Here is a 16,599-nt window from a genome sequence, read left to right as displayed (position 1 = left end):
AGTCCCTACATAGGTCTGGGCCACCTAGAGTCACAGTACTGAAGAGGGAAGTGGAAATGAACCCACCTCCCTATCCTAGAAGCTATCTACAATTGATAACTGCTCATAATGGAAAAATTAATTTTTTCCAATAGATCCTCACTGGGCATAAGGGTAGGCCCCGGGTCCAGCGGAAGGAGGGCAACACAAAATGAGCCCAACGGCAATTCTGGAAGTTCCCTGCCTCGTGTGCTTTGTGTGGGCATTGTCTTTATTTTCTTTCTTTCACTCTGTTTTTTTTTTTTTTTTTTTCCTTATAGGTCTTTTGCATATATTTTCGATCTTGTGTTTTTATAGGGTTTCTATGTGTGCAAAAGTGTGTGTCTTTGCATCTGTAAGTATTTTTTAAAGACTTATTTATTTTATGTATGTGAGTACACTGACACTTTCTCCAAATACATCAGAAGAGGGTATTGGATCCATTACAGATGGTTGTGAGCCACCATGTGGTTGTTGGGAATTGAACTCAGGACCTTTGGAAGAGCAGTCAGTGCTTTTAACGTTTGAGCCATCTCTCCAGCCCTATAATTTTATGTACTTTTTCTTTGGCTCTTTTTTCTCTTGGTAATTTGTTCCTTTTATTCTATTCCAGTTTGATTACATATTATATTATATCATATCATATTATATCATATTGTATTCTATGCCTGTTTCTACTCTATTGGGAGAGGGAAAGAAATGGTGTAGATTTGGGTTGGGTGGAGAATTGGAGAAAATCTGGGAGAAGTTCAGAAAGGGAAAACCAAATTCAGAATACAAAAAAAAAAAATCTATTTTCGATTTTTAAAAACCATTTATTTCATTTTTAATAAGGCATGTGTGTATGGATCTGATGTGGTTTGTCCTCACGAGTACAGGTGTAGGGGAGGCCAGATTTGTTTCATCCCCAGGAGCTGGAGTTATAAGCAGTGGGGAGCTATCTGATATGCATTATGGGAAGCAAGCTGAGGTCCTCTGCAAGAGCAGTATGAACTCTTAACTGCTGGGCCATCTCTCCAGGATTTAATCAAATAATTTTAACATTTGTGAAAAAAAAAATGTTTCGACTGACTTGGGGTTTTTACATAACTAATCCCGCAGTAAGATGGATTTTATATATTGCAAAACCACTTATGCAAATTGACTTGGTATGCCAAGTAACTAATACTGGGAACAAATTCTGCAATACACAGTTACCATAAATGAAGAGAATCCACCCTTTCTAGCCTTTAGCGATGATGTATCCATGCCACACAGCCCAGGTAAGTCCCAATAAAGCAGAATCAACCTTTGGAGACTCATTTTAATGTCATAAACTTCATGATGTCATTGTCATGACATGGATCCGCTTAAACAAGTTAGGGTGAGCTGACTCATTCAGTCATTAGACGTTCGCCATCACACTTCCTCGGTGAGTTTGGCAGTCAGCAGGCCCTAGCTTGTACCTGTGCTTTATTCAGTATCTTTATTCATTATTTGAACAAATCTACAATCTGTGCTCCTGGCAGCCCAGGTCCAAACGTATCTCTTCTTCCCTCATTCGTCTTTCTATCTCTCCATCTCTTATGACACAGGATATTACTCACTTATATACAGAAGTAGATAGTCATGAAAAGGCCCACTCCATCGCCTTGTATTATAGATTTCACAAATGTACGACACGGGAATGGCCACACCCACCAAAGAGTTTGCCTGCACTAAGACAGCCAGATATTCATGTCAGCCGCTTATTGTTAGGATTAAAAAAAGAATGCATGAACTCATCGCAGAAACAGGAAGCAGACACTCTGTTCTGTTGGACTAGAAGTGAGCATTGGTCTAAATCGTGCAAGTCACCATTGTGTTCAGATCCTAGCACAAGCTCTGCAGTGAGTGAATCAAGCACTCCATAGATATGGAGAATATGGCTGTGAGTGTGGCCGGAAGTAATCATCAGGGATGCTCACAGAGATGACTGGGGATTGAAGGATTGAAGGGTGTTGAATGACAGAAGGCAAGTGGGAACTTTCCAGAGAGAATGCAAGGAAAGATACAGAAATAGATGTTCTTTGTGGAGATGAAAGTAGGGTTTCAATGCAAAATTAATGTTGAAATTGATTCTTAAAAAGGTTATGTCATCTCAGTACATGACTTATATACTGTGGAGAAGTTGGAGTCTGATTCTAACATTTGTTAGCTTTGGCAGTGGAAACAAGAGGTTCAAAGTTCTGGGAGAGCTGCAAAGCCCTCTCCTGAGAATGAATAGAAAACCTCTCCTAGTCATATGCTAGAGTTTATCAACTCCAGATGTTTGTAAGGATCTTTTGTTTGTTTGTTTGTTTTTTGTTTGGTTTTTTGAGCAGGATTTCGCTGTGTAGCCTTGGATGTCCTGGAATTCTATCTGTAGACCAGGCTGACCTTGGATTCATAGACATCCAACTGCCTCTGCCTCCTGAGTGCTGGCATTAAAGGTGTGAGCCACCACCTCTTTAGGTGCCCTAGAAACCTGCGGGCCACTTCAACCAGGATAGCAGGTAGCCTAGCTGCGGACCTTCTCCTCTCCCTCTTCCCCTCTAAATCCAATCGCTTGTCTTAGCCCTAACTCTGTAGCAGATCATCTGCTGGGGTCTCCCCCTCCTCTCTGACCCTAACTTCAATGGATCAGGTAGCTCTTCTCCAGATTGCCCCTACCACCACCCCCATACATTCAATACCCAACTCCAGCAGGCATCCCCTGGGAATTCACCAGCCAAGCTTGCAGAGAAGCAACGAGGCCTGCAAAGCATGGAGGTGAGCTTCAAATCTTTACTTCCTCGTTCTCTCCAAGTCCATCTCCAGAGTGTTATCCCTAGCTCTGAAGCAGGCTACCTGCCATGGCCTCTCCTCACTCTCTGCCCTCATTCCAGGGAGCTAAACAGGTTGTGATAGCACACCCAACTTTCCACCCTCCTGTGGACCTTCTTAGCAACCTCCACTACAGCCCAAATACCTACAAACACATTTTTCCTGCAACTTCCAGGTGGCACATCTAGAAAAGTATGAGAACTCCCTAGGAGCTGACACACAGCCACTATATCTTCCTAAGAATCAGAATGGGCAACAGAAACCAAGGAGCAAAACACTCATCCAATAAACATAAGAATTACAGTCACCCCAAACCTAGAAGTACAGTCATTCCAAACCAAGATATCAAGACACCAGGCTAAATCAAAACAAAACAAAACAAAAACAAATAAAAAATAATAATACTTAGAACAATATATGTCCACTAGCCCAGCAACTCAGGAGAAGGCCCTAAGAACTGAAACATAGCTGAGGCACAAGACAAAGAAGTTAAAATTGCCCTTATGAATATGACAGTGATCCTTAAAAAATAAATAAGAAAAATTCTAAAAAGAAATCTATGGAGGAGCTGGAGAGATAGCTCAGTGATTAAGAGCACTGACTCCTTTTCCATGGAGTCTTGAGTTCAATTCCCACCAACCGCATGGTAGCTCACAACCATCTGTAATGAAATCTGATGCCCTCTTCTTGTGTGTCTAAAGACAGCTACAGTATACTCATATAAATAAAACAAATAAATATTTTTTTAAAAAGAAAGAAATCTATAAAAATACAAACAAACAATGGTAGGAAATGAATAAAAGAGTTCAAGACATGAACATGGAAACAGAATCAACAAAAAATCCCAAATAGGGCTAGAGAGATGGCTTAAGGTTAAGAGCGCTCTTAGTTACTGCCTTTCCAGAAGATTCAGGTTCAATTCCCAGCATGCACACAGCAGTTTATAACTGTCTATAACTCCAGTTCCCGGTGATCCAACACCCTCAGACAAAAGGACAGGCAAAACACCAATACACTTAAAATTAAAGAAATAATAATAAATTTAAACAAATGGAAGGAAGGAAGGAAGGAAGGAAGGAAGGAAGGAAGGAAGGAAGGAAGAGGAAAAAGTAAAAGAAAGCACAAACTAAGGGAAATATGAAAATTAAAAACTTAGGAACTCAAACAGGAAGCTCAGAAGCAAGCCATGCCAACAGAGAAAAGATGAAAGAGAGAATCTAAGGTATTGAAGACATGATAGAAGAAATGTACACCTTGGTTAAAGAAAATATTAAATCTAAAAAAGTATCCAGGCACAGAGCATTTAGGAAATACTATGAAAAGACCAAACGTAAGAATAATAGGAATAGCTGGACATGGTGGCACACGCCTTTAATCCCAGAACTTGGGAGGCAGAGGCAGGCAGATTTCTGAGTTCGAAGACAGCCTGGTCTACAGAGTGAGTTCCAGGACAGCCAGGACTACACAGAGAAAAACCAGAAGAAGAAGAAGAAGAAAGAAGAAGAAAGAAGAAGAAGAAGAAGAAGAAGAAGAAGAAGAAGAAGAAGGAGAAGGAGAAGGAGAAGGAGAAGGAGAAGGAGAAGGAGAAGGAGAAGGAGAAGGAGAAGGAGAAGGAGAAGGAGAAGGAGAAGGAGAANCAGAAGAGGGCATCAGATCTTGTTACAGATGGTTGTGAGTCACCATGCGGTTGCTAGGATTTGAACTCCAGACCTTCAGAAGAGCAGTCGGGTACTCCTACCCACTGAGCCATCTCACCAGCCCGCTTTACTTCTTGATCACCAGCTGCAACACATGCTGTAATTATTTTGGTTTGATCTGCAGGCAATGGCTAGTAAAGTCTTAGGTGGTGTGGCCATTTCTTGTTTGTTTTTTTTGTTTTTTTTTTTTTTGGTATGGATATAAATCCTGGATTGGTCAGAAGGGAACCCAGTTCCTGTGGCAGGGTATCTTAAGATGCTTTGTCATAGGTGATCCATTCAACTTTCTGTCTGAAGAAGGAGAAGGAGAAGGAGAAGGAGAAGGAGAAGGAGAAGGAGAAGGAGAAGGAGAAGGAGAAGGAGAAGGAGAAGAGGAGGAGGAGGAGGAGGAGGGTGGGGGACAGAGGAAGGAGAAAGTCAGATCAAAGGCACAGAAAATAATCATGTAATAATCTAAAAAAAGAGATGCCTATCAAAGTATAACCATACAGAACACAAAATAGACTGAACATGGAAAAAAAAAATTCCCTGCCAAGGGCCAGTGTTGACTTGGTCAGGTGTCCTGATGAAGGGGTGTTTGGAAAAGTCAAAGAAATGACTCAAAGTCCAATGGTGGTGTGCAACCTGACAGCTGTGTAGTCTGCTTGAGATGGCTCCATAGACATCTCTCTGTAGAAAGCTCTTGGCTCTGTAGTCTGCTGGAGATAGTTCTGTGCTTGAAATGGCTCTGTCTTGCTAGAAAAATATTCTAAAAGCTCTTTAGATAACTCATAGGCTTTCTGACCAAAGTCATAAAAGCTGCCAGAAAAAAAAATTCTTAAAGATCTGTGTTCACTCTTCAAGAAACTCTTTCTGGTTAACTCTCTCTTGCCCAGTCTTTTATTTACAAATCAATTCAGCCTTTTACTCCAGTATCTCCTCCTGAAAACATCACTTAGTACATTTTTTTATCTCCTTCCTTAGTATCTTCCTGACAAGCTGGGTCATAGCGTAGCTGCCTCTGTTCTTTTAGGTCCATGAAGCCTCTCATATAATGCACATTGCATCCTTATATTTTTCATAGTTGAGAAATTATATATTTTTGAGTTCATGGTTTCAGAGTTCTTTCCCACAGCCTTAATGTCTGTCCTGAAGGTCCCAGCTTTTACCATTTTGCTGAGACACAACCTTGCATCCCAGATGCATGCTACCTTTAAATATCATGGAGTCATTTGTCTTGGCAGAGAGGACATTCCCCCAAAAGAGGGACATAAACTGAAATATACAAACAAGCCTTATACCTAGCAACCATCAATACTCATGGAGACCCACACTCTGCTAGCTGTGTTCCAGGGGCAGAAACATCCCTTCCGCATGACTATGTAGGACTCAGAATTCCACAGATCACATAATAATCAAAACAAAAATCATACAGAACAAAGAAAGAATACTGAATGACTCAAAGGGAAAAGACCAGATAACATATAAAATCAGAGCTATTAGAGTAATACCTCACTTCTCAATGGAAACTCTACAAACCAGAAGAGCCTGGACAGATGTGCTGCAAACTCTAAGAGAACACCAACCTGGACTACTGTACCTAGCAAACTTTTCATCTCAATAGTTGAAGAAATTAAGACAAATTTAAACAATATTTATCCCTATTAAAGGCACTAGGAGGAGAATTCCAATCTAAAGGGTTAACCATACCCAAGAAACAGGAATTCCAAACCAGCAAACAAAAAGAGGACACACACACCCACTAACCACCACCAAAACAACAACAACAAAAAAAACAGGAATCAACAAGCAGTTTTCATAGCCATCACTCCTTGTAAATTGTCCCAATTCCCCAATAGAAATAAAAACAGAATGAATGCAAAAACAGGATCCATCCTTTTGATGAATCCAAGAAACACACTTTAACATTGAGGATTGTCATCAATTTAGGGTAAAAAGATGTATTAAAGATATCCCAGGGGGCTGGAGAATGGCTCAGAGGTTAAGAGCACTGACCGCCCTTCCAAAGGTCCTGAGTTCAAATCCTAGAAACCATGTGGTGGCTTACAACCATCCGTAAAGAGATCTGATGCCCTCTTCTAGGGTTTCTGAAGACAGCTACAGTGTACTTACATATAATAAATAAATCTTTTTTTAAAAAAAAAAAAAGTTATTCCAAGCAAATGAACCCAAGAGGAAAGCTGGTGGGCCTGGAGAGATGGCTCGGCAGCTAAGAGCCATGACTACTCTTTCGGAGGACTAGAGTTCAATTCCTAGTACCCACATAGCAGTTCACACCTACTTATAACTTCAGTCCCGGGGCACCTGACACCTCACATCAATGCACATAAAATAAAATAATTTTTTTTAAAAGAAGAAAGCTAGTGCAGCTGTGTAGCCATTTTAATATTGACAAAATAGAATGCAAACCAAATCTAATCAGAACAGGTAGAGAAGGACACTACATATTCATCAAAGGAAAAATCCACAAAGAGAACACTACAATTCCTAACTTCTATATAGCAAGCACTAGGGTACACAAATTCATAAAAGAAACATCACTAAAGCTTAAATCACATTTTGACCTTCACACAGTGATATTGAGTGATTTCAATAACTCACTTTTACCAATAGACAGGTTATCCAGACAAAATTAAACAGAGAAATATTGGAACTAACTGATGTTATAAACCAAATGGACCTAACATATTTACAGAACATTTTATCCAAACACAAAAGGATATACCTTCTCAGCACCTCATGGACCTTTTTTCAAATTTCACCACATATTCAGCAACAAAGCAAGTCTGAACACATAGAAGAAAATTAAAATAACACTCTATATCCTCTTTGGCCATCACAGATCAAATCTAGATATCAACAAAAATAGATACAACAGAAAGTTCACACACTCATGGAAACTCAACAACTCACTACCAAATGAAATATGGGTCAAGACAGAAACTAAGAAATAAATTACATTTTAGAATTTAATAAAAAATGAATATATAACATATTCAAAATTACAGGGTACAATATAAGCAGATTTAAAAGGCAAGTTTATTGCACAAGTTACCTACATAAAATAATTGGAGAGATCCCGTATTAGTATCTTAAGAGCATAACTGAAAGCTCTAGAACAAAAGCAAAAATAACACTCAAATAGAGTATATAGAAAGAAATAGTCAACCTTAGAAGTGAAATCCATATAATAGAATATATTTGCCTGTGCATGCATTCATGTATATATGTATGAGTGTGTGTGTGTGTGTGTGTGTGGTGTGTGTGTGTGTGTGTGTGTGCATGCGCTCACACACACAGAGAATCAGTGAAACGGAGAGTTGTTTCTTTTAAAAAATTTATACGATTAACAAATTAGCAAAATCCTAAATTGATAAAAATCATAGAGAATCCAAATTAATAAAAGCTCAGCTCAAAAAGAGGATATAGCAGCAGCAAAAGGAAAATATAACAACTGAGGAAATCCAGACAATCATAAAAACACGGTTTAAAAACCTATACTTCACCAAATTGCAAACTCTGAAAGGACTGGATAGTTTTCTTAATACATATCACTTACCAAAGTGAAATCAAGATAAGATGAGCAATTTAAACAGATCTATAATCTCCAGTGAAACAGAAACAGTAATTAAAAGTCCAGGGACAGATGGATTTAGTATAAAATTCTACCAGACTTTCAAAGAAGAGTTAACCGCAATACTGCTCAAATCATTCCACAAAATAGGACAGCTGTAGCACTGCCCAGTTCTTTTTAACAAGGCCACAATTACCTTGATACCTAAATTACATTTTTTGTTATATGGTTAAGTAATTGATTAATTAGTTCATTAATAAAAGTCAACATACTTGGTAAAGGTTAACAACTGACCTGTCACATACATGCTAGGAACGGGAAAATCAGTTTTCTCAAATAAGATGACACTGATATACCAACCACTTTAGGACGAGTCGCGTGTTCAGGAGCTGTGGACCATATAACGGACACTACATTTTTTCTGTGTACTTTCATTGTTTGTTGTGGGCTTTTTGTGGGAGGAGGTGGCAAGTCGTTTGATTGGTTGGTTTGGGTTTCGATGTTTGTTTTGTTGCTGTCGCTTTGGCTGTAGTTTTTGTTCTCTTGGTCTTTGAGGGTTTTAGAGTTGTATTTTTTTTTTAGGTTTTGAGAAAGAACTTCAAGATGAGTGAATAGAAAGGGGAGAAGATCTAGAAATACTTGGGGGGAAGGAAAGAATATGATCAAAATATATTCAATTTAAAAATTGTTTTAAATAATAAACAGGATATTTTTCAAAAAGGCCCAACAATAGCTAGAAAATTACAGACCAATTTCCTTTATGTGTATAGATAAAAAAAATTCTCAAGAAAATATTTGCAACGCATATTGAAGAACACATCAAAAAAGAGCACCCACCATGATCAAGGAGGCTTCCTCCCAGAGAAACAGGAAAATGTATAAACTGATACATGTAATCCACCATATAAAGAGACTGAAAGACAAAAACTACATTATCATCTCATTAGATACAGGAAAGGCCTTTGCCAAATTCAACATCCCTTCATGATAAAGGTGCTGGAAAAATTAGAGCTACAAGGGACATCCCTCAACATAATAAACTCAGTTTAGAGCAAGGCTATAGACAGCGTCAACTTAAATGGAGAGAAACTCAAAGCATTGCCACTAAAATCAGAAACAAGACAAGTTTTCCATTCTCTTCAAATCTACTCAATACAGCACAGAACAGGGTCTCTCAACCTAACTAACGCTGTGACCTTTAATCAATCAATTAACGCTAATTGATTAATCAATCAATCCCTCATGTCGTGGTGATCCCAGCCATAAAACTTATTTGTACCTATAATTTTGCTACTGTTATGAACTGTGATGTAAATATCGAATGTGCATGATATATGATACAAGCCCCCCCTCTGAAAGGATCGTTTGATGCCCAAAGGGATTGTGACTCGCATGATAAGAACCACTGAGAGGAGTTCAAGGCCAGCCTGGTCTACAAAGTGAGTTCCAGGACAGCCAGGGCTACACAGAGAAACCCTGCCTCAAATAAACAAATAAATAAAAAGTAAAAGTAAGACATAAAAATAAAAAATAAAAAAGAACCCCTGAGAGACTCAACAGAGAAAGAGAATAATTAGAGATCAGCTTTCCTTATGAACATAGATTCAAAAATATTCAATAAAACTCATACAAATTGAACCTAAGAACATATTTAAAAGAATCATTCACCATGATCAATTAGGCTTCATTCCAGAGATGCAAGGATGGTTTAATATGTAAAAATCAGAAAATGTAATCTACCATATAAAAAGACTGAAAGAAAAAAAAAAAAACATCATCATCTCATTAGATGAAAAAAAGGCCTATCATAAAGTAGAAACAAGACAAAGTTGTCCACTCCATAGCTATTCAATATAGTACTTAAAGTTTTAGCTAGAGCAGAAAGACAACTGAAAAAGATCAAGGTGTACAAACTAGAAAGGAAGTCAAATATCTTTATTTACAGATGATGATATTATATATAACTGACCCTAAAAATTTTACCAGGGAACTCGTATAGCTGATAAACACTTTCAGCAAAGTGGCTGGATTCAAGATTAACCACTTTCATAGGCAGTAAGAATAACAATTAATAGATGTGGTACGTTTACACAGTGGAGTACTACTCAGCAGTTAAAAACAATGAATTCATGAAGTTCTTAGGGAAATGGATGGATCTGGAGGATATAATCCTGAGTGAGGTAACTCATACACAAAAGAACACACATGATATGCACTCACTGATAAGCGGATATTAGCCCAGAAACTTAGAATATCCAAGATACAAGTTGCAAAACACACAAAACTCAAGAAGGAAGACCAAAGTGTGGATACTTCACTCCTTCTTAGAATGGGGACCAAAATACCCATGGAAGGAGTTACAGAGACAAAGTTTGGAGCTGAGACGAAAGGGTGGACCATCCAGAGACTGCCCCACCTAGGGATCCATCCCATAAACAACCACCAAACCCAGACACTATTACATATGCTAGCAAGATTTTGCTGACAGGACCCTAATATAGATGTCTCTTGTGAGGCTATGCCAGTGCCTGGCAAATATAGAAGTGGATGCCCACAGTTATCAATTGTATGGAACACAGGGCCCCTAATGAAGGAGCTAGAGAAAATACCCAAGGAGCTAAAGGGGTCTGCAACCCTATAGGAGGAACAACAATATGAACTAACCAGTACCCCCCAGAGCTGTGTCTCTAGTTGCATATGTAGCAGAGGATGGCCTAGTCACCCATCAATGGGAGAAGAGGCCCTTGGTATTGCGAAGATCATATGCCCCAATACAGGGACAGGACAGGAAGTGGGAGTGGGTGGGTTGGGGAGCAGGGCAGGGGGGGAGGTTATAGGAGGCTTTGGGGATAGCATTTGAAATGTAAATGAAGAAAATAAAAAATAACAATTAATAAATAAGACCTCAGGAAAATGAAAGGAACTCTGTCATTCAGACAAGGTGGTAGCCTACAGAATGGAAAAAAATTTACCAAGTACAACATCCCCTAGAAGGCTAATATCCAAAATATATAAGAATTCAAAAAGTTCATATCAAGAAAACAAATAAGCTGATTTTTAAAATAAGAAACAAATCTAAACAGAGAGCTCTCAACAGAGGAATCTCAAATGGCTGTGAAGCCATTAAAGAAATGTTCAACACTTTTAGTCATCGGGGATATGCAAATCAAAAGCACTTTAAGATTCTATCTTGCATCCATCAGAAAGCTATATCAATAACACAACTGATAGCTCATTCTGGCAAGGATTTGGAATACAAGGAATACTTAACACATTGCCGGTGGGAGTGCAAACTCCTACAGCCACAGTGTGGAAGTTCCTCAAGAACATAGATTGCCTCTCCTCCTGTTGATGTCCAACTAACCCATCCTCTGCTGCATATGCAGCTGGAGCCATGAGTCCCACCATGTGTTTTTGATTGGTGGTTTAGTCCCAGGGAGTTCTAGGGGTACTGGTTGGTTCATACTGTTGTTCTGCCTATAGAGCTGCAAACCCCTTCAGTTCCTTGGGTACTTTCTCTAGCTCCTTCATTGGGAACCCTGAACTCTGTCCAATGGATGACTGTGAGCATCCACTTCTGTATTTGTGAGGCACTGGCAGAGCCTCTCAGGAGACAGCTATGTCAGGCTTCTGTCAGTAAGCAGTTGTTGGCATCTACAGCAGTGTCTGGGTTTGGTGATTGTATATGGGATGGATCCCCAGGTGAGTCAGTCTCTAGATGGTCATTTCTTCAGTCTCTACTCCACACTTTGTCTCTGTAACTCCTTCCATGGGTGTTTTGTTCCCCCCTTCTAAGATGGATGGCAGTATCCACACTATGGTCTTCCTTCCTCTTGAGTTTCATGTGGTTTGTGAATTGTATCTTGGGTATTCCAAGCTTCTGGTCTTCTGAGCTAATATCCACTTATCAGTGAGTGCATATCATGTGTGTTCTTTTGTGAGTAGGTTACCTCACTCGACATCCTTAGTCATCAGGGAAATGCAAATCAAAACAACTGTGAGATTCCACCGCACATCAGTCAGAATGGCTAAGATCAAAAACTCAGGTGACAGCAGATGCTGGTGAGGATGTGGAGAAAGAGGAACACTCCTCCATTGCTGGTGGGATTGCAAGCTTGTACAACCACTCTGGAAATCAGTTTGGTGATTCCTCAGAAAACTGGACATAGTACTGCCTGAGGACCCAGCAATACCACTCCTGGACATATAAACAAGATGCTCCAACATGTAATAAGGATATATGCTCCACTATGTTTATAACAGCCTTATTTATAATAGCCAGAAGCTGGAAAGAACCCGTATGTCCCTCAACAGAGGAATGGATACAGAAAATGTGGCACATTTACACAATGGAGTACGACTCAGCTACTTAAAACAATTAATTCATGAAATTCATAGGCAAATGGATGGAACTGGAGTATATCAACCTGAGTGAGGCTAGTTCACTCTTATCTTTCCACCTGGTACGGTGGGAAGTCAAACATCAGTCAGGCAGCTAAAGGCTTAGACATTTGCTTTCATACAAAAGTCCTGGGTTTTAAAATTTGATCCTGTCAGTGATCAAAACCTGCTCTGGTGCAGTGGAAGGAACCACACCAAACCAGTGATCCTCATATACAGGACCAATGAGGAGACTCTAATGAGTTCCTATGCCTGTAACAGCCTTTGAAGATGTTGTGTAAACACATGAAAAACTGCTCTCATTTTTTGAGTCTTCTACAAGCACTTGAGTGCCAGAGTTACTGAGTATGGTCAAAGATCACTGAATGCTCAGAACATTTAGAATACCCAATTTAGGAAAGGGTCAATAATGTCATTATCACTTAAAATATCATTCTGTAGCTTTCCATCTTTTTGTTAAGTTTCAAAATATTCTTGCCCTTGTGACTAATGCTCTGGAATGTTCTGTAAACATGGGGTTAATGCACGGATAAATCAGTCCTTAGTCTACCCTCTGTAGCAGTAATGGACACACCCCAAAATCAAAGTCACTTAACCTAACAAGACTTTCTTTCACCTGTAACTGCTACTAAAACTCATAAAATCGGAGAGGCTTCTCATGACTACATCAAGCAACCTCTGTCTTGTGGATCAAACTCGAATTCCAAAATTGTTTCATGGGATTAAGAAGACAGGAAAAATTATCTGTGCATAACCATCCTTGTCTAGAAGGAACACATTTTTTCCACTTCCAGTCTACTGGCTGAAACTAATTATGCAGCCCAACCAAAATCCAAAAGAACCCAGAAAATGTAGGGGGACAATGAAATACTTGTTTAACACCAGCTTTCCTGTGATTCAGTGGCCCACTACCTCCACAGGAGCCCTTGTGTGCTGTGTTCCAGAGACTATTGTTAGCACAGGGAAATACAAAAATATAGAAGGCACAAGAACTGGCTGATTCTCTGGAGATTGTGTGAGATAGAAGACTGAGGCCATGGTTCAGTGGGTAAAGGTGTTCATTGTCAAAACTAAAGGCATGTTAGAAGGGAAGTTCCAATGCCCTCAATTTGTCCTCTGATTTTCTCATGTCTGCAGCGACACATATGTGTGTGCATGAACCTACACCTCAATGAAATAAATTGAATAAACAGCCTACATTCCCAGTGTCACCATGTCCATTATCTCTGTCACTCAGTCACCTGTTCTCTCACCGCAGATGTGACATTGTGAGGACATCAACATTCTGTGAATAAATGAGCCTGGGACCCTTCTCCCAGCTCTGTGCTCCTGCTTCAGAATGTGAAACATGTCTCTCTTGTCTTTTTCCTCAGCTCATGTCTGCTGGCCATGGGGCTCAAAACTCCTGCAGTTTCAGCTGGGAGGAGATCGGGGCAAGCCAGTCCAGCGCTTTGCAGCTGGACTTGTTTGGCTTGGCACCATCTCCCAATGCAGGGCTGCTGGAAATTTTGCTTATCACCCTAGGGGATTGAGTGGGAAGGACAGGTCCCAGCTGATAGACTCCAAGTGAGGGCTAGTGGAAAAGTGGTTTGAAGACCTATGTAGGGGAACAGGAAGATATGGGGCCCAGGCGCTGGGTGTGAGCAGTCTGTGTTATTCTCCCAGTCAGTTAGAATGGAAACTGTGGTTAGTTTTTCTTGGGACAGAGGGAAAAACCTGGGATCACATTTCCTTCCTGATCATTTTCTCATAGGGAGTTGCTTCCCTATATCGTTAGGCTCTTTCCAGCCAAAAGAAGAGATTGTTAATGTTTGTCAAAACATTATGCCTAAGCTCTCTCGGCTGACTTTCTCCAACAGAAACTGTCCCTCCAGTGTAGATTACCAATGTCTTGATTCTTGTACTGCCCTTGATACCTAAGATAAAGGTCATTGGCATCCATTTCTACCTCCTCCTCGGTCTCCATGTTGATTTGTATCACATGGGTCAGAAAGCTGATATCCAGGTTCTGTCTTGCTATCAAATTGAATGTAATATAGGAGCTCACAGTGAGATATGGCTGTCAGGGGAGGCATGCTTCATCAGTGATGGTATTGGTTGATGCACATGCTTGTCTAATGAGGAGCTCCTTCATAGACCCAGAAGCATGACGAAGAACTTACTGGAGGCTGTCTGGGGCTGCAGTGGTAAATGTGGTTTCCTCAAACTTCATAAAGTATCAGCTGGCTGCAGAGTACAGCTGGGACATGCTAGGGTTTTGAACTCCTACCTATGATTTATAACTATTCATTTTTCTACTCTCAACCATGTTCTTCTTGAAAGACTAAGTATAATCGGGTTACTATAAAAAAATGATAAATTTAGTAATGTATAAACCACACACAGTTTCTCATGGTTCTAGAGACTGGAAAGGCCAAAATCAAAATTCTTGCAAACTGAATGTTGGTGAGGGCTTGTGTCCTAGAAGCAAGACGTCATAGAAGCATCTTCACAGATGGGATGGTCTCTGTTTCCTCGCTTGGCTAACTCTTGTCTTTGTCTCCATGATAGAGTCATGTCACAAAGGCCCTACCTCCTAATATTATCAAGTTGAGGGTGAGAATTGAACATCTGAACCTGGGGGCACACAAGTATTAAGACCATGGCACATACTAGAGTGATTTATATTTCCTGGATTGATTACCTGACTCATGCCTAGTAGGGGCTGGTTCTGAGGTTTTAATCAGAAATCTGTGTGTGAACACTGAAGGTCCTGTTCACCAATTGGTTCTTGATCGATCAGTAAAGATGCTAGCAGCCAATGAGCTAGGCAAAATAGGCGAGACTTCCAGTTTTCCCTGCAGGAAGACTAGCAGATAAAAGGAGGAAAAAAAGATTCACCATGCTTTGGAGGGAGAAAGAGTCATGTGAGACCTAGGGTAGAGTGGCCAATGGCTGCTTCCTGGACTAGGACTGGAGTAACAGGTGGGAGATTAGAAACACAACTGAGCCGGGCGTGGTGGCGCACGCCTTTAATCCCAGCACTCGGGAGGCAGAGGCAGGCGGATTTCTGAGTTCGAGGCCAGCCTGGTCCACAAAGTGAAAACCAGGACAACAAGGACTACACAGAGAAACCCTAAAATAAAAAAAAAAAAAAAAAAAAAGAAACACAACTGAGCTGAGGACAGATTTAGGGTGCTGAGCAAGGACTGAAGCACCTAAAGTTGAGGGAAAATTTGGAAATGTTGAACCGGGAATGAAAAAGAGGGTGCAACAGCCAAAAAAAAAAAAAAAAAAGGTTTAAAAGAGCCCAACCATTGAGCTAAAGCATATTTAAAACAAGTTAATATGTGCATGTGTTTCATTCACAGATCCAGGATGGCTTTTGGACAGGGGATGGTCTGCCCGCTCTTTGTGCTATCTCACTCACATATTCTTTTCATTCTCCCAGCTAGAGAGTATGGAAATCATCGTTAGTCTTCACTGGGTAGGAGGGAGAAACATGCAGTTACATTTCCTTCTTGTTCCTTAACTTATGGGAAGTTGCTTCCTGTATTATTGGGTGTCTCTCCAGCCTAAAGTAGAGATTCATTTAATAATTAATATAATGTTACATGTGTCGAAGCTCTCCAGGGTGACTTTATCCACCAGGAATGGCTCCTTCAGTATAAACAAGCAGGTCTGTATTCTTTAAAACTGCTCACGCACCAAAAAAGCACAGCCAAGATGCATCCTTGAAGATTCCCCATCCTCATCTTTTTCTGTGCCACTTCTTTCCTCATTCTGTAAGACACAAATGAAGCTTCCATGCGATTCCGGCTTTGTCCTTAGTTCTCCCTTTTGCACAGTGTCAATCCTACACCTTTTTCTATTGACTCCCCCTGCCTAATAGTCATACTGAATTTCTTCCTCTAAACTTAGCTTCATAAAAAATAGAAGAGAAGGAAAGGAGAAAAAAGGAGGGGGGGAGCGGGAGAGAAAGGGGGGAGGGAGAGGGAGAGAAGGAAAAAGAGAAAGAAAGAGAAAGAGAAAGAGAAAGAGAAAGAGAAAGAGAAAGAGAAAGAGAAAGAGAAAGAGAAAGAGAAAGAGAAAGAGAAAGAGAAAGAG

The sequence above is a fragment of the Mus pahari genome, chromosome 17 (assembly GCF_900095145.1).
Source record: "Mus pahari chromosome 17, PAHARI_EIJ_v1.1, whole genome shotgun sequence".
Lineage (NCBI taxonomy): Eukaryota > Metazoa > Chordata > Mammalia > Rodentia > Muridae > Mus > Mus pahari.
This window is presented reverse-complemented; position numbering follows the sequence as displayed.